Source organism: Ambystoma mexicanum, chromosome 13 (assembly GCF_040938575.1).
Source record: "Ambystoma mexicanum isolate Mex_15411 chromosome 13, UKY_AmexF1_1, whole genome shotgun sequence".
Classification (NCBI taxonomy): Eukaryota; Metazoa; Chordata; class Amphibia; order Caudata; family Ambystomatidae; genus Ambystoma; species Ambystoma mexicanum.
In genome coordinates this window covers 134088801-134113266 of record NC_090938.1, presented here as the reverse complement: position 1 = coordinate 134113266, position 24466 = coordinate 134088801, and positions in this window count along the sequence as shown.

Sequence of the window (24466 nt, the reverse complement as noted above, 5' to 3'; positions counted from 1 at the left end):
GGGGTATTGTCCACCCTAGCAGGGTTTTTCCGCTGTGGTAAACAATCTTTGGAAGATGGCCAAATTGTACCACCTGGGGGAACGCCGGCGTATGAGATGTATGTGAAGTATGGAGTGGGTGCAATAATATTCTGTGAGACTTGGCATAGGCAAACCAGAAAGCAACAAGACCATCAGTGGCTGATTAATGGTAGTTTTGAGATGGCGAGGATAGATAACTTGGAAAGGGTGTTGATAAGAAAGAAAGCGTGTCCTGCAGCATTTGAGACTATTAAAGACTGGAGAAAGGAAGCAATGCTCCGATTTAAAAGCAGAGCAAAGCATGCACGCAGGGATAAATCAAAAGGTGAGGTAGTGGAAGAAAAAGAAGAGGAGGAGTGGACTGAGAGTCTAAGAAGGGCAGGCAGGCGTGACCAGTTGAATATAGAAAAGATATACCCACAACGAGAATTACACATAGTAGATGAATTGATAGAAAATATATTGACCCATACAAAACAAGGCCCAAGATCAGAAGTAAGACCAGACACGTCAGTAGCTATTGCCCAGACCCCGCCCGTAGCCCAAGCTCCCCCTCCGGTAGCTCAAGCCCTCCCACAGCCACAGACCCCGCACGTAACACTTCCTATTAGCCAAGCAGGCCCACAACAGACACTCCCTGTTCCCATTGTCCCATCCGCACCTCCCGCCTTAGACACAGACTCGGTACCGTCCGTTCCTCCCGGGGTTGAAGTTGAAACCGCGGGGCAAGAGGCGGGACTGACCAACGGGAGTGCACGAGGGTAACCCGCAGCGCAATCAGCAAAGAAAGGAAGGTGGAATTGCAGCAACAGGCAGAGATGTATATAGACGGGAATGATGGGAAGGCAACATTGGCTTCGATATATGACTTCCGTAGAAGCAACGAAAGACAGGTAGTGTTGGAATGCATGGGTGAATATTTGGTGGAGAAATGGAAACAGCTAATTGGGAAATTACCACTGCAGCGATTGTTAGATTTGAATGCATTAGCACGCTGTAGGGAGAGGGATGAAGAAGTGAGAGAACATGTGTATAGACTTTTTGAGCTTAAAGATGAATTAGATGATGATTATGCCGAAATGTTTACTGCACCCGGGTACAGGAGTAGAGATATCGGGAGAAATAGGAAGGAAACTGTAGAGCCATATATACAACAACGACATTCGATGTCGTCAGTACAAAGGGGCGACAAGTTAAAAGTATGTATGCGAGAAGCGTTTAGATGGATGTCAGATCCTAGTATTCCCACAATGGAGATACACGAGATATTTGATGAATATTCCATGCCTATGAAAAGAAAAGCGCTACAATCGATGGTTGAACATTTATTAGATAAAGATATAAAAAACGATAAGGCCAGCCCGCCCGAAATAATGGCAGTATATAGAAGAGCACTAAAGCGAGGGACAGGAGAAACAGCCCTATCATTGGATCTGGGAATATTGTTACATCTAAGAGAAGGGGGAGGGACGGTAAGTGGGGCATTTCCTATGAGAGAGGTCCCACCTACCTTTGTGCCCAAAGTAGAGGTTCCCGCAGTGGGCGGTGCAGCGGCTCAGGTGACACCAGCCCATTACACCGCTCAATATGTGCATGTCCCCTTTTCCAGACAGGAGGTGAACAACATAAAGCAGACGATTCCTGATATAAGAAAGAATCCTGCAGGGTTTTACAAGGAAGTAGAGTCCTGCCTACAATCATCCGTGCTTACCATGGGTGATATAGACCTAATATTTCCAGTGATCCTGCCAGCAGACATATGGAAACAAATAAGGAAGGTAGATGACACAACTGCCTTTGGCGCCACATGGGCGGACTTGCTAATAGAAGATAGAAATAAAGCGGTTGGAGGGACACCAGGAGCGAACCTGGCGGCGTTACCAGCACGTATAGTACAGAAGTTAAAAACAATTGTCCCAGAGAAAAGAATCCAATGGGACAAATTGACTGCATGTGTACAAGGCAAAGATGAGTTGGCTACAGATTATTTTAATAGATTTGAAGAAGTATTCACAGACTTCAGCGGGCAGGATGTGGGTTCAGAAGCAGGAAAGAGGTTATTTGTTGACAAATATGTGAGGGGGTTAAAACTTCCAATTCAGGATCTCATAATGACATCAGAGAGTGCATGGCAAGCAAAAACGTTAGACGAAGTACTGCATATGGCCCAATATTATGAGTGCAGAGTGACTGCAGGAAAAGAAAAAGAAGAGAGGGATAGCGTAAATCTAAAGACACGAGTCTTAATGCAGAAAGTAGTAGGACATAATAGAGGGCGAGGGAACGCACAAGGAAGGAGTAGTTCGAATATGCATGGGGGAACAATGGGGCCGAATCAGTGTGCATATTGTAAAGAGGAAGGACATTGACGAGCGCAATGCCCGCATCTACAGAATAGAAATGGGTCTGGTCAGAGGAGACAGCATAGAGGACACCCAGGAGTGAATGGACCAAATAGGAATAGTATGCAGCAGCATCATAATAACGGAGGTAATCAAAACCAAGGCCAAAACCAAAATGCCCCAAACCAGAGTCAGGGACAGCAAAATCAACAATATGGATATCAGAGTGGGGGAAATAGAGGGAAGAGTGGAAATGTTTTCGATACACAGCCAAACACGTATTACAGTAATAGTAATGATTACACATCGGACGATGTGTTATTTCCCCAATAGGACAGCCCAGGACAGGGGTCGGAACCAGTGTCTATTCCCGTGAATCAGAGAGTACCCTACGTAGAAATGAGAGTCGGGAATGAGGAGCATAGCTTTCTTGTAGATACAGGAGCACAGAAGTGTTCAATAGACCATCACTTGGTTCCGAATATACCACTGTCAGGGCAAAAGAATATTTCCATAGGGTTCGCAGGTACACCAGTCATAAACCCAGTGTCCAAACCAGTCCCAGTTACCATAGGACCATTTACCGAACATTGTCCTTTCCTTCTAACAGAAAATTGTGGAGAAAATTTGTTGGGATTAAATTTGTTGAAAAAATTAGGTTCTGTCATACATTGCATGGCAGACGGAGTGTTTCTAACGATATGGCCACACGATGCCCCTGTGTCAGAATTCATGTCTGAAGCGTTACCAGGGGAACTAAGTAAAGTACCAACCTGTATACGGGCAATGCATGACAACGATGTGGGATGTTTAAAGATAGAGCCAGTAAAGATTATTTTGAAAGAAGGTGTTACCCTACCGCGAATACCCCAATACAAAATTTCGGTTGAAGGTGAGAAAGGATTGAAGAGTATTGTTACCGATTTGGTGAAATTAGGGGTAATAGTGGAAATCACAGGCAGTACATGCAACAGCCAGATTCTTCCGGTTTATAAAAAAGGAGGTAATGAGGTACCAAATCGTTTCATAATTGATCTACGCACATTGAATAAGGTTGTAGATCCACAATTTCCTCTAGTGCCAGATGTCACTACAATATTGACAATGATACCTGTTTCAGCAGAATATTTTAGTGTAATAGATTTGAAAAACGCATTCTTTAGTATTCCAGTGGACAAGGACAGTAGATATTTGTTTGTGTTCACATTAGGAGGATGATCATTTACATTTACGCGGATTCCGCAAGGTTATACGGAAAGTCCAAGTATTTACAGTAGAGCATTAAAAGAACAGCTAGACATGCTGGAATTACCCATGGGTTGTGTACTTTTGCAATACATAGACAATTTATTGCTAGCTGCAGACACAGAGGAGATTTGTAAAGAAAGCACTGTATTACTACTGTCACACCTAGCGGCACATGGCCATAAAGCTAGTTTGAAGAAATGTCAGTATAATCAACAGGAGTTGGCTTATTTGGGCTACTTACTTTCAAAAGGAGGGAGAAGACTAACGCCAGAATGCATAGAAAGTATTTCTTGTATGCCTATTCCAAAGACACAAAAAGGAGTCAGAGCCATAATAGGCATGGCTTCATATTGCCGACAATGGATTGGTAATTTTGCGTTAATTGTGAAACCATTAGTGAATTTAACTAGAAAAGATGCGGTTATGCCTTTGCAGTGGGATGAGGAATGTCATAGAGCATTTGATGGATTGAAAACTGCATTATGCTCGGCTCCAGTTTTGGGTACGCCGAACTATGAGAACATTTTTAGACTATTTGTGTGTGAAAGTGAAGGATGTGCATTGGCGGTTTTGACACAGGAACAAGGTGGAAGAAATAGGCCGTGCGGCTATTTTTCTTCTGCGCTGGACCCTGTAGCGCGCGCACTACCATGATGTTTGCGATCTATCGCGGCGGCTGCTGCGTCAGTGAAACAAATGGAAGAGATGATATTGGGGCACACTTTAATTCTGATGGTGCCACATGCCATAGACATTCTATTAAATAGGACACAGACGCAACACCTCACCTCTGCTAGATTGACAAGATATGAGATTATCTTGTTAGCGCCCCATATGCAAATTATGAGGTGTAGCGCTTTGAATCCTGCAGAATTAATGCCACTAACCTTAAAAGAAATTGGGAAGAATGAATCACCCCCCCACGATTGCTTAATGGTCACTGAGGAAGAAACCAAGGGAAGAGTAGATTTAAGTGATATTCCACAGAAAGAGCCGGATGGAGAGTTATTTTGTGACGGCACATGTTTTAAATTACCAGATGGCACGACAACTGCCGCATACGCTATCACTACCCTAGAGAGTGTTGTAGAAAGTAAAAGAATCCCCTATAATTCAGCACAAGCCGCGCAAATAATAGCATTGACCAGAGCCTGCGAGATTTCTGAAAATTTGAATGTGAATATATATACTGATAGTCAGTATGCTTTTGGAGTGGTTCATAACTTTGGTCGACTCTGGGCTGAGAGAGGGTTTCTGACATCACATGGTGCCAGAATTCAACATGCCCCTTTGATTGTACGATTGCTGTCTGCACTCATGTTTCCAAAGCGCCTAGCAATAGTGAAATGCGAGGCACATAAAAAAGTAACATGCAAAATAGGAAAGGGAAACGCGTTTGCAGACAGAATTGCGAAACAAACTGCCACTGATTTGAATACCAAGATGATGACGGTTTAGACAGAGGAAGTACCCTGTATGATAGAAGATGGAGTTGCGACTGTCAAAGAAATGCAGGCCGAGGCTACGGCCGATGAAATACAGGGATGGGCAGAGGGATCTGCTGAGTTGGATTTGGAGGGTTGTTGGGTGAACAAGGGAACTAGAAACTGGATGTTGCCAAATTCGTATGTGACTGCAATGGTCACAATGGCCCACAGCCTTACGCACATCTGTGCCAAGAAAATTATACAGCACCTTTGTACAGTATGGCAGAATGTAAACATAAAAAAGAATGCAGAGAGGTTGGTGCAGAACTGTATCACGTGTTACAATGTAGGAAAGGGAACAGTGACTCCAACAGGCAGTTTTGGCCCGCCCTCCATGCCGTTTGAGGTAGTTCATTTTGATTTCATAGAGATGGAGAGGTGCCAAAACTTAAAATACGTCTTTGTGGTGATCTGTGCATTCAGTAAGTGGGTGGAGGCATATCCTTTGAAAGAGTGCACAGCAATGAGTACGGCAAAAGTAATGTTGAAGGAGTATTTTTCCAGATTTGGCTTGCCCCGGGTCCTATGTTCTGATAATGGACCACATTTTGTGGGTGCAGTGGTATTACAGATATGTGCTGGTCTCCAGATTGATAAGAGATTCCATAGTTCAAGGCATCCGAGTTCTGCCGGTGTTGTGGAGAGGCACAACGGGATTCTTAAATCAAAGATTGCAAGATTTGTGCGGGAAGCAAGTTGAGTTGGGTGGATGCATTACCAATAGCACTATTATGCATGCGTACGTCTGTACAGGCTAAAACTGGGCTCTCCCCATACAAAATCGTAATGGGGAGGCCGGCAAATGTTTGGTGCGCACCTCAGCCAAAACGACGTGCTTAGTACTTATTGTGGCCTTTTAATGCAGAAATTGCGTTTGATTAATCAGCAGGTGCAGGAGGCATTACCAGTGAGATACACTGGTCCGGGGCACGCGCTGGAGCCAGGAGACTGGGTGCTGCTAAAAAACTGCTAAAAAACTTTGAAAGAAAGTCATCATTAGCACCCAGGTGGCGCGGGCCCCATCAAGTACTTTTGGCGACGCAGACGGCAATACGGCTGGATGGAAGGAAGTTGTGGATCCATGCCACCCATGCCAAAAAGATTCCAACTGCACTGAAAGTCTTGCCTGACACTGATGACCGGAAAGACACAGCGGTCCCAGAAACGAAAGAAACTGTTGCCAGTGAGCAGCCACCTTATCTGCCAAAACGAGAAGTGAAACTCGAAACAAAGCCTGAGACGATTGCCAAAGAGAGGGAAGGGCAAAGAGTGCCCCAACGTTGCCCAGCAGAATCGACATCACTGCTGACCGACGTGAAATCTGCCTTGCAGATACCAGCAAAACCAAATCGTGTACCCCTTTGGCGCCCACCAGCACTTACCAGCACGCCAAAAAACGGATCTGTATCATTGGCGCGGCGCACACCAGCACCTGCAGTAGCGCCACAGGCTGACTTCAAGCCTGAATCTGAAAGTGCACCGGCACTGTTCACGGATCATACGATACCAGGAGCAAGGTGATACAACCTGCGGCCTCGGAAGACAAAGTGATCCGCAGTCTTTTTTGGTGTTTATGTCAACCTCTGGTTCAGCTCATGGACGGAGAAGGAACCAGAGGTGTAGAGGAGAGAAGCATGAGAATTGTGCAAATCGGACAATTCAAGACTTGCAGCTCCTCGGTGCGATCATAAAAAGTACATGTGTCCGGAACCAGAGCGGACAAGCTGGGCGCACATGGTACTATGGCAAGTAAGATAACTGATTAACAGTACATGTGTCCGGAACCAGAGCGGACAAGCTGGGCGCACATGATACTGAGGCGATAACTGATCAAAGGTCCTCTGAGCAGTATAAGAAGGGACAAGTGATCTCGCCTAAAAACGAATAATCAAATCCAGGCTAAAAAGGACAGGAAAAACTGAACTGTGACAATTCCATTGAACTTATAAACATCAGAGCAAGCGCGACGAAGAGAGATATCCACGATGAACTGTGATAAGGAAGAAGAAGGACGACGAGAAACATGCCGGGAACGGTTCCAGCCTCCTCTTGCACCACCACCGCTGAGAATGAGTCAGTTATAAAGACTATAAGTTTAAGAAAAACGCATGGTAAAACAAATTGTATGCTGGCACTAACGATAATAATGTGCTTTATGAGCGTGGTAGCACCAATATCGACAGCCCTAATATTATGGTGGTTAGAAACAATACACCCATTAGAAATGTTTTTACCAATAATTAATATATCCACTACTGAAAGCCCAGTTCAGGTAATCACTTATACCCTACTCCCAATGGAAGAAAAACACAGGGAAGGTTCTGGAAATAACACCTTACTGCTGATAATGGACATGACACATGCAATCCTGAAGAAAACAAACTGCTGGGTATGTGCCCATTTACCACAGCATGCCGGAAAAGCTATAGGGTGGTATGTGCAGCCATTACCATTAAGTTCTGCATGTAGTGCATCTTTAGGTGCAATGTTCTATGGGAAATGGAATGAGAGTAATACGGGTCAATTAGACAGAACCAACATGAATGAGTTTGAGGAGATAATAATGAATCCTGTGGGTTGTTCCATTTTCCATAAAGCACAAGTAATAGCCCCAGAGTCCACGAGGAAAAGTACATGGAAGATAACACGTCAAAATAGACGAGATAGATTGTCCCCGCCAGAAAAAACATCTGTAATGACGTTTCGTGTAAGAACAGAAGGGGACAAAGATGCAATTCCCCCATCTTACACAGTGAATTATAGCCCAAGAACTGTCCCTTTTTGTCTAAAAAAGAAAGGCTCTTTTTCAGTCGGAACATATACTGGTTGTATGAATACAGTGGTACTGAAATGGGAAATAGAACCAGTATATGTAGGTGATCCAGTTTATTTTATATGTGGAGAGAAAGCATACCCTTGGTTGCCCAGAAACTGGGGAGGTACATGTTACCTAGGGCTACTGTTCCCAGGAGTATTCCTCTTAGAAACAGCAGCCATGGCCAGATTATCCAAAACTAGAGTCAAAAGGACTGACAAAGGTGTTTTAATAGCAACTGATGTAGCAAAGTTATTAATTCCCTTCTTAGGACAGATAATGAACTCCTATAATATAAGGCAACTGTCCAGAATCCTAAAGAATACAATAAACACAACAACAGATATATTATTTAACATGATGTTGGAAGAAAGCGGAATCAGGTTAGTGATGCTGCAAAATAGAATGGCTTTCGATGTCATCCTGGTTGATCGTGGGGGAATTTGCAAAATAGTGGGATCAGCATGTTGCGTTTATGTCGATGACTATTCCCCCACGATCTTTGAAGCAATAAAGAAAATGCATGTTCTAAGTTCTGAACTCCCCATTGGAGAAGGGAGCTGGGGAATAGGATCTTGGTTTTGGGGAATACTACGATCTTGGGGATGGAAGTTGATCTCAATATTAGTAGTGGTGTTCGGAATATTCCTAACGTGCTGTTGTTGTATACATTGTTTACCAATAGTTTGTGCAGAGGTAACTGAGGGATGTACGGAAGGATGCATGCATATGATAACAAAGAAAAAACAACCTCATGATCGAACTAGCCCAGACCCAAATGAGATGAGAGCAGTAAAAGAGTTGATGGCAATAGATATTGATGAAGACAATGATGTCCACGATAACATGCAAGACTCAGACATAAGTACTTCAGATTCATCATCACTAGAGGAGGTTTCAATAAATAGATGAGACGTTTGGCATACGGCCAAAGGAGGGTTTGTCAGTCTAGAAATACGGATACCTCTACTTTGAGAGACAGAATATAGGTTTTCGAGTTTGCCAATGAGCGGCCATTTTGATGTAACAAGAATCGCCATTTTGTTTTCTAACCATTGCTCATTGCTTTCTGTTCCTAGTGCTTTGCAGTATATTTTCCGCTTACACTGCTCGACTATGAAACATTGTTGTCTGTATGTGAAAAGGACAAGGCCGCAGGGCCGTAAGGATAACAAGAGTTCGCTGAAACACAAACATAGGCTGCGCCAGGAAGAATGCCTGGCTCCCTCCCGAATGTAGCCTTGAAGCAGAGCTGCAGGGCATTTAATCATTTCACAGCTGCCAGCCAGTCTCGTTATATGGTAGAATATGTTAGAATAATACCGCCAAAGGCTTGAATTATGCTTTTCTAACGGCCCCCCTTTGCTGAGCCCGCTAGAGCATGTCGGCTCCCAGGACGTGAATAGCAGCAGATAGATAGCAAGGTCCGGAATGCAAACTCCCCCCGTATGTAGTTTGCTTCCAAGAACAGAAGCGCTGTGTTCTATTCAATAACCGAAAGATGCCTTCACACTCACAAATTGCAAATTGTTACTGGAATAGATGTTTGAAGGTGTTATAGTGGTCAGATATGTCCATCATCACACCAAGTTCAAAGAAACCCAATAAAGGGGGGGTGTTAAACATGTCATAGCTGATTGTTTGATATGCATTTTGTATATATGTAACTGATGTACGTAATTCACTCTCTTGCGTCCCTCGAGGTCTAGAGATACACGTCGCGGGGCGTGAGACCGAGTTGGCCAACTGAGACTTTTGCTTTGCAATAAAACCCTAGCTTTGGGAATACAACCTCGTGTCTGGCGTCTCTATCGTGTGTGGTGACCCGTCTTGTTTCCATAGACGTCAGGGTCCCCTAGGGGCACCTTTCACACCATGTTGGTGCATTAAATAAAAGGTATCTTGCTGTATCTCCTGATGGAAACGTGTGGTTAAATGGTTGCAATTAACTTTCCTCTGAAGATACAGTAATTATATTGTGGCCACGCTAAAGCTTACAAATCTTTGCAAAACATTGTTTTCTTCCACTTTCTGAGTTGTTCTTAGCACCATGAATGTTGGTATTCTCTTAGATTTCCAGGACTATTTTTCTAGTGGGTTCTGAATTTAATAACGTGTGTTTTCGATTTTGGCTCAGTTATTATTGTGCCTGTATTTAATCACCAGATGTGCTGAGTGAGGCTGTCTTCACCCACACTGCTCAAGCAAAACTCTAAACAGAACTAGTTTAAAACTCTCTGCAAGCCAGTTTTGCAGACAGCATTGTTTTCTATCTTAACTCAGTGAATATTGTTTTCACCCACTCTGTGGTGGGCGGACATGGCCTTTAATGGCCTGAGTCCAGGAATACCCGAGAAAAGCGAGGGTCTCTGCGAGGGCTGTGGGCTGTTGAACCCACACAGGGGGTGAAATCCATTTGCACCCTGGGGTTTATCTGGGGTGCAAATGTTTCCCTTCCCACCTCGAAAGTTTGGCATTGCTTGCGCAGCCACTCTCGCAAGGGAAAAAACAAAATGTGAAAAAAGATGGCAGCCGCCATAGGCAAAAGGGACTGAGTTCCTTTTCCATGTGTATGGCAGTGACCGGGAGACGGGAGGAGCGCCGGAACCGGAGCACAAAGCTCTGGTCCAGCAGGTAAGTGGGGCGGGAGGAAGGGAGGGCGTGGGGAAGGTTTATCAATTGTTTTGGTGGTAGAAGGGGTTCGGGAGGCAACTGTTGCCTCCTCACATTTAAAAAAACGAAACGGGGCCTCCCGGGAAAGCGCTTCGGGTGGCTTTAAGTAGCGGGCGGAGAATATGTATTCTGACCCGCTATTACAGTCACCTGATTGGCATAGCACCCTTCCCCGGATGCGAAGGTCTCAGAATGCCTGTTGCCCAGAAAGACATTTAGCTGAAAATTGATTATTGCACTTCTGGGTTCAGATCAAGAAGTTTTCAATAAGACATTGGGCCTCATTACACGGATGGCGGTAAGGGTTTACCGGTATTTTACCGGTACCGGTAAATCCTTACCGCCTTACTACGAGGTCCCTTTGCGGGTTGGGGAATTTAACGCCTGCTTTTTGCAGGCGGTAAAAACCAACCCGCAAAGGGACCAGGGAGCTAATTACGGTACTGCAATTTGTGGTACCGTAATTAGCGCCTTCCCCATTCCCATAGAGCCCTATGGGGCAAAAATGGGAATGGGGAAGGGCAATGGTGGAAGGGGGAATTACCGCCCCGCCAACCTTGGAATAGGGCGGTAATTCCCCTTTCTACCAAGGCGGTGCCGGTATTTTACCGGCATGAACCAAGGCGCTAATAGCGCCATGGTTCACCGCCATCCGTGTAATAAGGCCCATTGTGTATTTATTTTTATTTTTTTTATTAAGCATTTAGTTACAAGACAAACTTTTGCTTTTCTTTTCGTTCCCTGAGCATAAACCAAGAGATGACATCATACAAGTTTCCGTTCTATTCTGTCTCTTAATTAAATTAGGTATTTGGAACTTTCAGTGTTCCCATGCAAGCTGGTCCAATACTCTGCATCCCATATCACATCTCTTGGCTTTACATTGCTCTATCCACTATTTTATACCTGAAGTTATTCCAGTAAAACACCCTCTGATTTCTTACCAAATACCACTTCTCGAAAAACTCCTAAGGCCCTTGTGACTTTTGGGCTAGATCCCCCATGCAAAGATTCCCACCAGAACTCGGCATTCAGGCCACATCCACTTTCTACTTTGTCATATAAAAGTCTGCTTCGTTCTGATCTTAACTCTTTGCAGAGAAATATCAAGTGTTGTAGTGACTCCTATTGTAGGCCACAAAATCGTCACTTATTATCCCTTGTCACACCATACTTAAACACGTTGTTTTTGTTCTCAAAATGTTCAACCGGAATCTCAGAATTAAGTCTCTGTGTTTCGGTGAGGTGATTTTTTCAGATATTCCGCGGTGATATCAGGGAGTCCTGTTAATGTTTCTGAGAGGGTGTACGTCTTTAGGAGGGAAAGTCTTGCTTCCGTTTCTGTTCAATCTGCAGACATGAGGAGGGTCTTTATCCTCTTTGGGCTATCACACAAGGTTTGAACCATCGTGTTAAAGGATGATCACAATTTCCATACATTTGTCTCTCCAGAGCGATAGGGGCCAGAAAGTAATTCCTTCTACCTCAATTTTAATGATTCTATACTGTGGCGGGCACACAGGGGCCACCAGTTTATGAAAAGTAATCAGGGATTTCCAGGTAATTCGGGAAAGCAATGAATGGAGACCTAGTTCGTGCCTAATGACAACCATTGGCACAGATTTTGGCAATCTTAACACTCACTTCCAATACGTTCCTTCAAGTTTTTCTAACATTTCCCATGGCAGGCCCGATCCGCTTCCCCAGCATAAGTCATAGTGGGCACTGCTTTCTGATTGTAAAAATGTACAATTGGTTGCAGTTAGAAGTTACCGAACTTTCTCCCTATTATCAAGGCTTGGGCAGTGAGCTGGTTCATTTTCATCCTCAGGTTATCAATCGAGGGGTTTTCACCATTATTATTATAATACCCAGGTACTTTGTTGATTTTGTTAATGTTAATTTCTTATTGCCCAGACTCCATCTGAAAGTTTTTCTTGTTTTTACACGTGGATTTTTGATTTCCAAAATGTCAGGTTTGTCGATATTAACCTTTTGTTCGTTTCGTTCCACATAGGTCTGAAATGCTTCCAGTTTTCACTGTAGACCTAGAGACGTTCTGTCCAATGATACCAGGTAGTCCGCGTAGAGCAGATGACACACCAAACAACCGTTAATCCTCGGAGAGCAGGATCTTTTAGGCTTGAGTACATCTTTCATATCCATGATATAAAAGTTGTATAATATAGATGCCAAGGGGCACTCATGTTTGAGCCCCCTTCTAGTTGGTGTTTCTCAGGTTAAATTGCCTGCTTGATCTAATCTGATCCGCAGCAGTGTTACATTGTGAAGGGCTGTAATGGCTGCTAATAGATCTACAGGGCAGCCTTTTTGGTTGCATTTTTGACCACAGGATATCTCGATCAACTCTATCAAAGGCCACCTCCATGTCAATACAGGCTAGAAAGAGGTTTTCATTTTCTTTTAACATCTTCATTTGCAAGAGGCTAATTAGGAAAAGGTTTAACCCACAGTCCACTTTCTCTATGAATCCAGATTGCCTGCTGGGGTTGGAATTGCCAGTAATCAATATCCACTCTTTCAGGGGTTTGAGTAGAATGCCGGCATATATTTTCACAATACGTCCAACAGTGAAATTGGGCGGTAGTTTCCTGGCTTCGCTCTATCTCACCTTCTTAAAAATTGGCACCACTACTGCCCTTTTCCACGAGGCAGGGATTGCTCTTAACTGATTGATTCTGGTGAACAGGTCGAAACAAAACTCGGTCCAAAAGTGTAACGCTCACCTGATTCCCGTAGAGGCGCCGGTCTTGACTGGGCGTATACCGTATCTTCACAGGTGATGTGTAACACACGGCTGGCTCTTTGGGCTGGACCTCTGTGCACGGTATATCTGACACGAAGGGTAAGATGTCTTAGGTAAGTGAACGCCGTGCTCTCCATCTGCCTCGGGGCAGGGTGCTGTAACCAGTTTCTTCACTGGATAAGGGGAGCAGGCCTCTTGACTTCAGAGGACTGCTGTCCGTTGTTTACTGCACGAACGGTAAGTTTCAAGTAATTCTAATGTCTTTAAAGTCTATAGTAATGATGTTTCTTGTTTTGCAGGGTTCCGGCGATGGCGGATGACGGGCTGAAGTGAGTTGAAGATGGAGCCCGTGTGATGAATAGAAGTGCCTGGAAGCACGTAAGTAAGCGCTTGTTGCCTGCTTCACGATGCGCTCTAACTGTCTTTTTATTTTGCAGGTATAAGTTCGGAGCGGCTGCAGGGTGCCGGAATACCCACTGGGTTAGATGTGGAAAGGAGTAACGGCACGTGAGTATTAAAGTTCCCCAATGTCTTTAAACGCACCTTGTTTTGTCTTTCAGATGCGGGATGCAGCGCCGAAGGCCTCCGGAGCGTGCGAAGGGTTGGTAAGCTTTTGTCTTTCAGATGCCGGAATGCAGTGTGAAGACCTCCGGAGCGCACGAAGAGTAGGTAAGCCTTTGTCTTTCAGATGCCGGAATGCAGCGCGAGGCGTTGGTGACAGCCGATGGACCAGGTAAGTGAAGAGCTGTCACTGAAGACCGTAATGCTAACCTGTTCTTTCTTGTCTTTATAGGTGTTGCTGAAGACTGGATTCAGGATGGTAAGCCTTTTTCCTTAGGCCCAGGATCAGATGCAGAAGACACGATGAGCGTTCTGCTGCAGAGGATGCAGAATAACGCAAAGCAAGATTCATCCATCGGGTGTGGTTTAAATAGCCTCCTGTAGTGCTTAGGTGTCTCCTTCCACAGCCACGCCTAGGTAAGAAAAGAGTTCCTGCTTTCCAGAAGAGTTCCAGTGTTCTGAATCTAGGGAGTGGCTCCTGCCCCACCCAACAGGAAAAGTAGTTCCAAACAGAAGAGGATCAGAGGCTCAACTGGCAGGCAAGTAAGCAGCATGGTCTGCTGCAGGTAAGTCCACCCAAGCATTATGAGCCCGGCGCTTCCAGCGCTGGGACTGGGCATATTTATGAGCCTGGTGCCACTGGCGCCAGGACTGGGTCCAAAAGGTCCTAATTGGGACTGGTTGGCACTCGGAACCTGGGTTATGGATCTGCTTCCAAGGGAGTTGGGAAAACCCTGACCTTTTGGAAGCAGAGATCATGACAGTACCCCCCCTCCAGGCCCCTCCCAAACCGGGCTTCTCCGGGGGTTTTGGTTTGTCAGGAAATGTTCGGTGAAATCTTTTGATTAGGCGAGGAGCGTGGACATATTCAGCAGGTTCCCAGGATCTCTCTTGGGGGCCGTAGCCTTTCCAGTCAATTAGGTAAAATAGTTTAGATTTGGAGATCTTGGAGTCCAGAATGCTTTTGACTTCAAACTCGAGTTCTCCATCAACTAGGATAGGTTTTGGAGATTTAGTTAGTCGGGTTTGAGGTTGCACGGGTTTTAATAGAGAGACGTGGAAGACCGGATGTATCTTCATGTGCGGGGGCAAGTCCAACTTGACCGCTACTGGGTTTACTATGGTAGTGATGGAATAGGGACCAAGGTATCTTGGGTTGAATGTGCGTGGCCCTTTTAGAGGTAGATATTTGGTGGATAACCAGACTTGATCCCCTACTTGATATTGAGGGGCTTCCTTCCGATGTTGATCTGCTCCTTTCTTGTATTGTTCTTTAGCCCTTTGAAGGTGAGAAACAGCTTCCTTAAAGGCTTGGGTGATTGTAGAATGCAGGTAGTCTACTGCTGGTGTTTCAAGATCTTGGAGGGGATCCAACTCCGAGGTTCGAGGGTGACTGCCGTACAAAAGAAAAAACGGGGTTTTCCCAGTTCCCGAATGGACAGAGTTATTGTAGGCATATTCGGATATCCAAAGGATGTCTTTCCAAGTTTTTTCAGTTTGTTGCAGCATGCAGCGTAAATACTGTTCCAGAGTTTGATTGGTCCTCTCGGTTTGTCCGTCGGTCTGAGGGTGGTGACTGGTCGATAGTCTCACATCAATTTGAGCCGACCGACAGCAACTTCGCCAAAAATGAGAAATAAATTGACTACCTCGATCCGAAATTAGAACCGAAGGAAAACCGTGCAGTCGGACGATGTTTTCGAGAAATTCTCGGGCCAGCGTTGCTGCTGTTGGCAAGCCTTTGAGCGGAATGAAATGCGCCATCTTGGAGAATAAGTCCACGATTACTAGAATCGTATTGTATCCGGAGCATGGAGGTAGATCGGTGATGAAGTCCATAGAAAGCGTATGCCAAGGGCGAGGTGGGATGTCAATAGGGCGTAAGAGGCCTGCTGGTCTTTCCTTTTGACTCTTGTTTTGGGCGCATACTCCACAGGACATTATAAAGTCTCTGATATCTTTTTTCCAAGACGGCCACCAGAAGTAGCGCTTGATCTTTTCTGAGGTCTTGGCCATACCGGGATGTCCTTCCATTAAAGAATCGTGATAACAAGAGATTACTTTTTTCTGTAAATCTGTGCTGGGTAGGTATAATCGTTCTTGGAAATACAATAAGTTGTCCTTTACGGCAAAGTCCTTTCCCTGCAGATGCCAATTCTGTATGTCTGCTGGAGTTACAAGTTGCCTGGCTTTATCCTTAACTTCCTCTATGGATTCTGTGGCGATTACACCCAGAATTCTTTGCTTGGGAATGATTGGTACAGGTTTAGGGTTGATCAAGTGTTCTTCCACTCCCATCCGAGAAAGGGCATCAGCTTTACCGTTCTTTGTACCAGGTCGATAGGTAATTATGAAGTCAAACTCGGCAAAGAATAATGCCCAACGGAGTTGTCTAGAGGATTGGGCTTTTGCGGTTTTCAAATATTGCAGGTTTCGGTGATCCGTAATCACAGTAACGGTGTGTCGGGCCCCCAGCAGATAATGCCGCCAAGCCTTAAAGGCAGACTTGATAGCCAGAAGTTCCTTGTCAGTAATCGTGTAATTGATTTCAGGAGGCAAGAATTTGCGGGACCAAAATGCCACGGGATGCAACTGATTGGTTACCGGGTCCTTTTGTGATAGAACTGCCCCCATGGCAAGGCTTGAAGCATCAGTTTCCACGATGTAGGGGAGTTCGGGGCGAGGGTGTTTTAGGATTGGTGCAGAGATAAATTTAGTCTTCAAATCCTGGAAAGCTTGTTCCGCCTCGGTAGACCATTCAAATCGTTTGTTTTTCTTTAACAAGGCAGTGATGGGCTGGACTATTCGAGAGAATTCGGGGATAAACCTGCGGTAAAAGTTAGCGAAGCCTAACATGCTTTGCACACCTTTTACGGAGGATGGTGATGGCCATTTGAGAACTGCATCGACCTTCTTTGAATCCATACGCACTCCGCCAGGTGATAATATGAATCCCAAGAATTCAATTTCAGTCACGTTGAAAACACATTTTTCCAACTTAGCGAAAAGTTTGTGTTGACGCAATCTTTCGAGGACCATTTTCACGTGTTTCCGATGTTCAGATTCCGATGAAGAATAAACGAGGATGTCGTCAATGTAAACAACAACACACACATCTATGAGCTCTCTGAGGACATCGTTCCTAAAATATTGAAAGGCGGCCGGGGCATTGCAAAGTCCGAAGGGCATGACCTGATATTCAAATAGCCCATACTTGGTGCGGAAGGCCGTCTTCCATTCATCGCCCTCTTTTACTCGTACCAAGTGGTAAGCTCCTCTAAGATCCAGCTTTGTATATATGCATGCTTTTCTGACTTGGTCCAGGAGTTCAGGGATCAAAGGTAACGGATATCTATTCTTAACGGTGATCTGGTTCAGGGAGCGATAATCTATACAAGTTCTAAGGTCTCCTTCCTTTTTTGGAACGAAGAACAAAGCGGAAGAAGCAGGGGACTTGGAAGGACGAATAAACCCATTTGCCAGGTATTGATCCAGGTATTGTCGAAGGTGAAGGTTCTCAGGCTCGGTGAGGGCATAAATTCTACTACAAGGAGGAGTAGATCCAGGTATCAGGTCTATCTGGCAGTCATAAGACCTATGAGGAGGTAGAGAGTTAGCCTGATCCTTCCGGAAAACATCTTGGTATTCTAGGTATTCGGGAGGTAACTGGGGAGTCTCTGAAGAAATTGCTGCCAGTGCAACACCAGGTGGAGGGTGTCATGCGCCGCCTCCGCACCTGGCGTCTTTGGCCCCGCTGCCGCTTAGGGACTTCCTGATTCCCGTCACGCTGACGCTACGTTCTCTCTATGCGGTCTAGTCTTCTCCGCCGTAGCGCTATTTAACCACTCCTCTCCCTGAGCACAGCGCGTTGCAACCTTCCACGGTCAGCTGCTTTTCCTCGCTGCCGCGGTCTTGCTACACGCTGTTTACCTTTTGCTCCTCGAGCATTTTTACTCTTACTCTTTCCGTCCTTATTACCGGTCCTACTCCGGTCCCAGTCTTTCGTTTCCTCTCTACCTCCATTCCTTAGTTCCAGCTCTTTGCCTTTACTTTGTTTTCTTTACCTTTTGGCGTTTTTCGCTGCATTATAATTCCACCTGGTTCCGGTTGCTGCCTTCTCCCATCATTCATCTGCATACACGTCCAGCGGCCATCAGGATACTTACCGGTCCAAGGGGTTTTTTGCCTACTCTGGCTTTTTTCCCCCTTCCCGTCTCTCCCGGGAGGGGGACACGGTCAGGGCGCATTTACACGCTCTCACTGTGGCTTCCTCTTGTGGGAGACACTCTCAATCTCGAAAAAAGGAAAAGGATTATACGGCGCATCGAGCACTCAGTCCAGCTGAAGAGGATTTCGACTCCACAGGTGAGGAGGTTGAAGAGAGAAAGAAGGGTATTACACCAGTGGTAGAATCGGAAGCTGACAGTTTGCAACGCCCACAAACACCAATCATGGCTACTCCTGAGCAAGTGCAGGAACTAATCGCTGCGGTACAAAGCCTTTCTCTAGAAATGCAGAATATGAAAACTGAAAACAATCTGTTAAAACAAATGGTGGCAGTAAGGGAGCCCCCCAACACAGACCTGCCCCCTATGCCTTTGTCTTCAGGGAAGTATGATGGTTCCCCCAAGACCCTAAAAGAATTTCTTGACGCTTGCAGGGTGTATTTTTCCTTCAGAACCCGCACCTACGCCTCAGATCATGCCAAGGTTGGATTCCTGGTGTCTAATATGACAGGGAACGCTCTAGCTTGGGCCACCCCTCTAGTCACCGGAAATGACCCTGTCCTTCAGAATTTCGATGCATTCATTGCTTTTGTTAAACAAACCTTTGAGAGACCCGAAGTCTCAATGGCAGCTGGTGAAGACTTGATGGACATTCGTCAAGGACAGTTTGATGTGCTGTCTTATATCTCCTCATTTAAGAGATTGGCCATGGAGACGGGTTGGTCTGAACAGTCTCAATTTATTTTGTTCCGCAGAGGACTTCGAGAAGAATTAAAAGATGAAATGGCTCACTTTCCTCGGCCTACTTCCCTGCAGGATCTTATGACGGCCGCCCTTCAGATGGAGTTCAGGATGCAAGAAAGGCGTCAAGAAAGAAGAAAAGCACGTACCTCCTTTTCAAGGACCTCCTCACCTCCTTCGGCAGCGCCCAAACCTCACGATGAGCCCATGCAAATCGGCACTACTCGCCGTTCTTTAACACCTGAAGAAAGAAGGAGGAGAAGGGAACAGGGCCTATGTGCCTACTGTGCCTCTGATCGCCACACGGTGCATAATTGTTCTGAACTAACCAAGAAACCGGCGGAAAACGCAAACCCTCGAACCTAGTGGGGACGGGTTATCGAGGGCAATCTTCCAGTCCCTACGTTACTATGTCTATTGATTCCTCGAACCCTTCTGAAGATTCCCGCCTGATGGTTATAACGGTCCAGGTTACTATCAATGGCAGCCCCGTAGAGACGCTGGCTCTCTTGGATTGCGGTGCCGCAGGAAACTTCGCTGACACCCTTTGGGTAGACAAAGTGGGTGCTTCACGGATAGACCGCAGCCACGGTCAGAAAGTAGAAGGAGTAGACGGCACACCTTTGAGTTCAGGACTCATTGTTCAGACAACCGAACCCCTTCCTCTGACTATATTTCAACATTCAGAAGTCATTACTTTTGACATCATTCGAGCAGCCCATTTTCCTCTTATCTTGGGGATTACCTGGTTGCGACAACATAATCCCCATGTCGACTGGAAGTCTAACACTTTGCAGTTTAATTCCAGCTATTGCCAGACACACTGCTTTAAAGAAGCACATTACCAGGAGGTAAAGATATCTCCCACTGTTCTCCCCACGAGTATAGGGGTGCTTTCCATTGACTCGGTATTGGAAGAATACCCTATGGTGTTTGCTGAATCCGCTCCAATGGCATTACCACCTCACAGACCGGAGGACTGCTCTATCGAGCTAATACCTAATGCCCTGGTCCCATTTGGACGAATGTTTGCTTTATCCAAGACTGAAAAGGACGCTTTACGAAAATATCTGGATGACAACTTGTGCAACGGTCTCATCAGACCCTCTAAATCCCCGGCGGGTGCTCCCTTGTTTTTTATTCCAAAGAGGGATTCTAAGGACCTCAGACCATGCATCGATTACAGGGGACTCAATAAAGTCACTTGTAAGGATAGATATCCCATGCCCCTCATTCCTGACATTTTGGAATCTGTACAGGGAGCAACAGTCTTCTCTAAATTGGATCTGCGCAATGCATATCATTTACTCAGAGTGAGTCCAGGAGATGAATGGAAGACGGCTTTCAGGACACCATTCGGCCTATACGAATACTACGTTATGCCTTTCGGACTGGTCAATGCTCCCGCTATATTCCAAAGGTTCATAGACCGAATATTCTCTGATTTATTGTTTATTTCAGTTGTGGTTTACCTTGACGACATACTTGTTTTTTCACAGTCTATGTCAGAACATCTACTACATCTCACTGAGGTCCTGGAGCGCCTTAAAAAACATCATTTATTGGCCAAACGTGAAAAGTGTGTTTTTGGGGTATCCTCGATCCCTTACTTAGGGTTTATCCTCTCACCACAAGGAGTACAAATGGATCAAAAGAAGGTTGAGGCCATTCTCCATTGGCAGGCTCCTTCCTCAGTCAAAGAAGTTCAGAGATTCCTGGGCCTGGCTAATTTTTATAGGCGTTTCGTGCCAGGTTTTTCCAACACTGTCCTACCAATTACCAATTTGTTAAAGAAGACATCTGTGCCTTTCATTTGGAGCCCACAGGCTGAAGAAAGCTTTCAACTCTTGAAGAAGAGCTTCTGCAGCGCTCCCATCCTATGCCAGCCAGACCAAAGCAAACCTTTTATTGTTGAGACAGATGCCTCTGCCGCAGCAATAGGAGCAGTTCTACTACAAGAGCATGACAACGCGGAACACCCAATAGCATATCTATCAAAAACTCTCACTCCGAGTCAACGGAATTATTCAGTAATAGAACGTGAACTACTAGCCATGAAAAAAGCCTGTGAAGTCTGGAGACACCTCTTACAGGGGTGCAACCACCCTTTTGTAATCCGGACCGACCATAAGAATTTACAAGTTTTACAGTCAATGGATTGCATCAATTCCAGACAAGCCCGGTGGGCGCATTTTTTCTCACAATATGACTTTACCATCACATATATTCCTGGAAGCCAAAACACTTTGGCAGATGCTCTGTCCAGAAAGGCTTTCTCCTCCCATGTTGCCTCATCCTGCCCGGAAAAGTTGTTTCCCAGGAACCGCATTGTTGCCACTATCTCTTCCCTGTTTCAACGGATAAAAGAAGCTGTCTCCTTACATCCAGAACCTCGCGACATGATCCAAAAGGATGGTTTGTTCCTGAAGAAACAGAGGATCTGGATACCATCCAAACCTCTTCAAAAAGACATAATGTCCTGGTGCCATGATCACAAGACAGCAGGCCATAGGGGACAAACCAGCACCTTGGACTTGATTAGTAGAGCTTTTTATTGGCCTAATATGTCTAAAGATGTTAAACATTATGTCAAGTCCTGCAGAGTCTGCTGTCAGAGTAAAAACAACACAAAGAAACCCATAGGTCTGCTACAACAAGATGCCATCCCGGAACGTCCGTGGAGTCATATATCTACAGATTTCATTGTGGACTTACCTTTGTCCCACGGATGTACATGCATAATGGTGTCCATCGACTCTCTCACCAAGATGGCTCATTTTTCTCCACTCCCTGGTATACCAACTGCCGATGGTATGGCATTAGTGTTCATTAAAGATGTGTTTCGACTTCATGGTCTCCCCGACAAGATTGTATCAGATCGAGGAAGCCAATTCGTCTCCAGATTCTGGAAGTCCTTATGCGCCGCTCTTAATATTCAGCGCGCTTTGTCATCAGGATATCATCCCCATACCAATGGGCAGACAGAGCGGTTAAACGCCACCTTGGAACAATATTTGCGCAGCTATACCAATATGGAACAAGACAACTGGGTGGATATGCTGCCGACAGCGGAGTTCGCATATAATAATGCCAGTCATTCCGCAAGCAAAATGTCTCCATTCTATTGTTCATATGGCTTTCATCCCCGAGCCATCATTCCACATTTTTTCTGCAAACCTGCACTTCCGGCGGTAGAAGAGACACTTATCCGAATAAAGGACATCCAAGACAAAGCCAAGTTGAATCTCAGAGATAGCCTCCAGGCTTACAAAAGGCAAGCTGACCGGCACCGGCAGGTTGTACCTGATTGGGAGGTTGGTTCCAAGGTATGGTTATCTACTAAATACCTTCCTAGATGGTCTCGCCCATCTAAACTGTCCCCCAGGTTTATCGGTCCCTATCCCATTTCTGCCAAGATCAATCCAGTGGCCTTCCGCCTTAAGCTGCCACATTCTCTTAGGCGGATTCACCCAGTGTTTCACGCATCTCTTTTGAAGAGTGCCGAACAGTCATTAAGGGCTCGTCCTTTCCCCACTCTTTCTCACTCACCTGATGCTCCTGATTATGAAGTGTCCGGGTTGCTGGACTCCAGATACCGCAAAGGGCGCCTGGAATACCTGGTGCATTGGAAAGGTTTTTCACATACTGAGGACTCTTGGGAACCAATTGCACACATCCACGCTCCTATCCTTCTCCGGAAGTTTCACCGTTTGCATCCCGGCAAACCGGGTGGCCTGGGCCTTGGCAGGGGGCATACTGTCATGCGCCGCCTCCGCACCTGGCGTCTTTGGCCCCGCTGCCGCTTAGGGACTTCCTGATTCCCGTCACGCTGACGCTACGTTCTCTCTATGCGGTCTAGTCTTCTCCGCCGTAGCGCTATTTAACCACTCCTCTCCCTGAGCACAGCGCGTTGCAACCTTCCACGGTCAGCTGCTTTTCCTCGCTGCCGCGGTCTTGCTACACGCTGTTTACCTTTTGCTCCTCGAGCATTTTTACTCTTACTCTTTCCGTCCTTATTACCGGTCCTACTCCGGTCCCAGTCTTTCGTTTCCTCTCTACCTCCATTCCTTAGTTCCAGCTCTTTGCCTTTACTTTGTTTTCTTTACCTTTTGGCGTTTTTCGCTGCATTATAATTCCACCTGGTTCCGGTTGCTGCCTTCTCCCATCATTCATCTGCATACACGTCCAGCGGCCATCAGGATACTTACCGGTCCAAGGGGTTTTTTGCCTACTCTGGCTTTTTTCCCCCTTCCCGTCTCTCCCGGGAGGGGGACACGGTCAGGGCGCATTTACACGCTCTCACTGTGGCTTCCTCTTGTGGGAGACACTCTCAATCTCGAAAAAAGGAAAAGGATTATACGGCGCATCGAGCACTCAGTCCAGCTGAAGAGGATTTCGACTCCACAGGTGAGGAGGTTGAAGAGAGAAAGAAGGGTATTACACCAGTGGTAGAATCGGAAGCTGACAGAGGGTGACAAGTAGAGACACATTCTGGAAACTGGACCGTTCTTGCTCGCCAATCGATCAGAGGATTGTGTTTCTCTAACCAAGGTATTCCTAGAATAATCTGAAACTGAGGGGCCTTGATCACATCGAACACGATCTTCTCATGGTGTCCATCTTGACTTACTAGCGTCACCTCTTGAGTGGTATGCGTTACTGGCCCGGAGGCTATCTCATACCATCCACCGTAGTAATGACGTCCTTTACAGCCTTGGGACAAAGAGTTAGATTCATCCTCAAAACCATTTCATGATCCACATAATTGCCGATGGCACCACTGTCGACGTAAGCTTCTATTGCATGTAATCGATCCGGATTATCAGGGCTAATGAGGACCATAGGTATCACGAAATGCGAGGTCACGGAACTGGTTTTCACGCTCGGCAAGAGGACCTCTATTCTTGTCGGGCGAGGTCGTTTCCCTGCTCAGAGTTTGTAACTTTGGTAACTGCAGCTCCTACTGCCTTCTTGGCAGGTTTCACCGGACAGTCTCGAAGAAAGTGCCCTGAGTTTCCGCAATAGAGGCATAATTGCAACTGTTTTCTCCTTTCCCGCTCCTTTTGTGTTAGAGGACCTTTCAGACCCCCTATTTGCATGGGTTCCCCGGAGTCTACTCCTTTGGAAGGATTTGGCGGTTTGGAAAATACTCGAGCATCAAACTTGGAACGATCGGCCTTCCTGTTCTGCAGTCTGTGATCTATTTGAACGACTAAGTCTATATAGTCCGAACAATCTTGTGGGGGATTCACTACTTGGGCTAACACATCTTTGAGCTCTCCATGTAGACCTCTATAAAACAGCGTAATCCTTTTGTCCTCAGGCCATTGAGTTTCCACTATCAGTCTGTTGAAAGACGCAATATAAGCCAAAAGGTCTTGATTACCTTGTCGCAACGAAAGAAGCTCATTGTCCAAGGCCTGCCCCTGTGAATGTCTTGCGAACAGTTTTTTCATACTGAGCTGAAAAGCTTGAAAATCATGGAGGACCGGATCATCTTGATTTACTAGAGGGATCGACCAGTCTGCCGCATTGCCACTAAGGTACGAAAGCACGAAAGCTACTTTAGCTTGATCAGTTGGAAA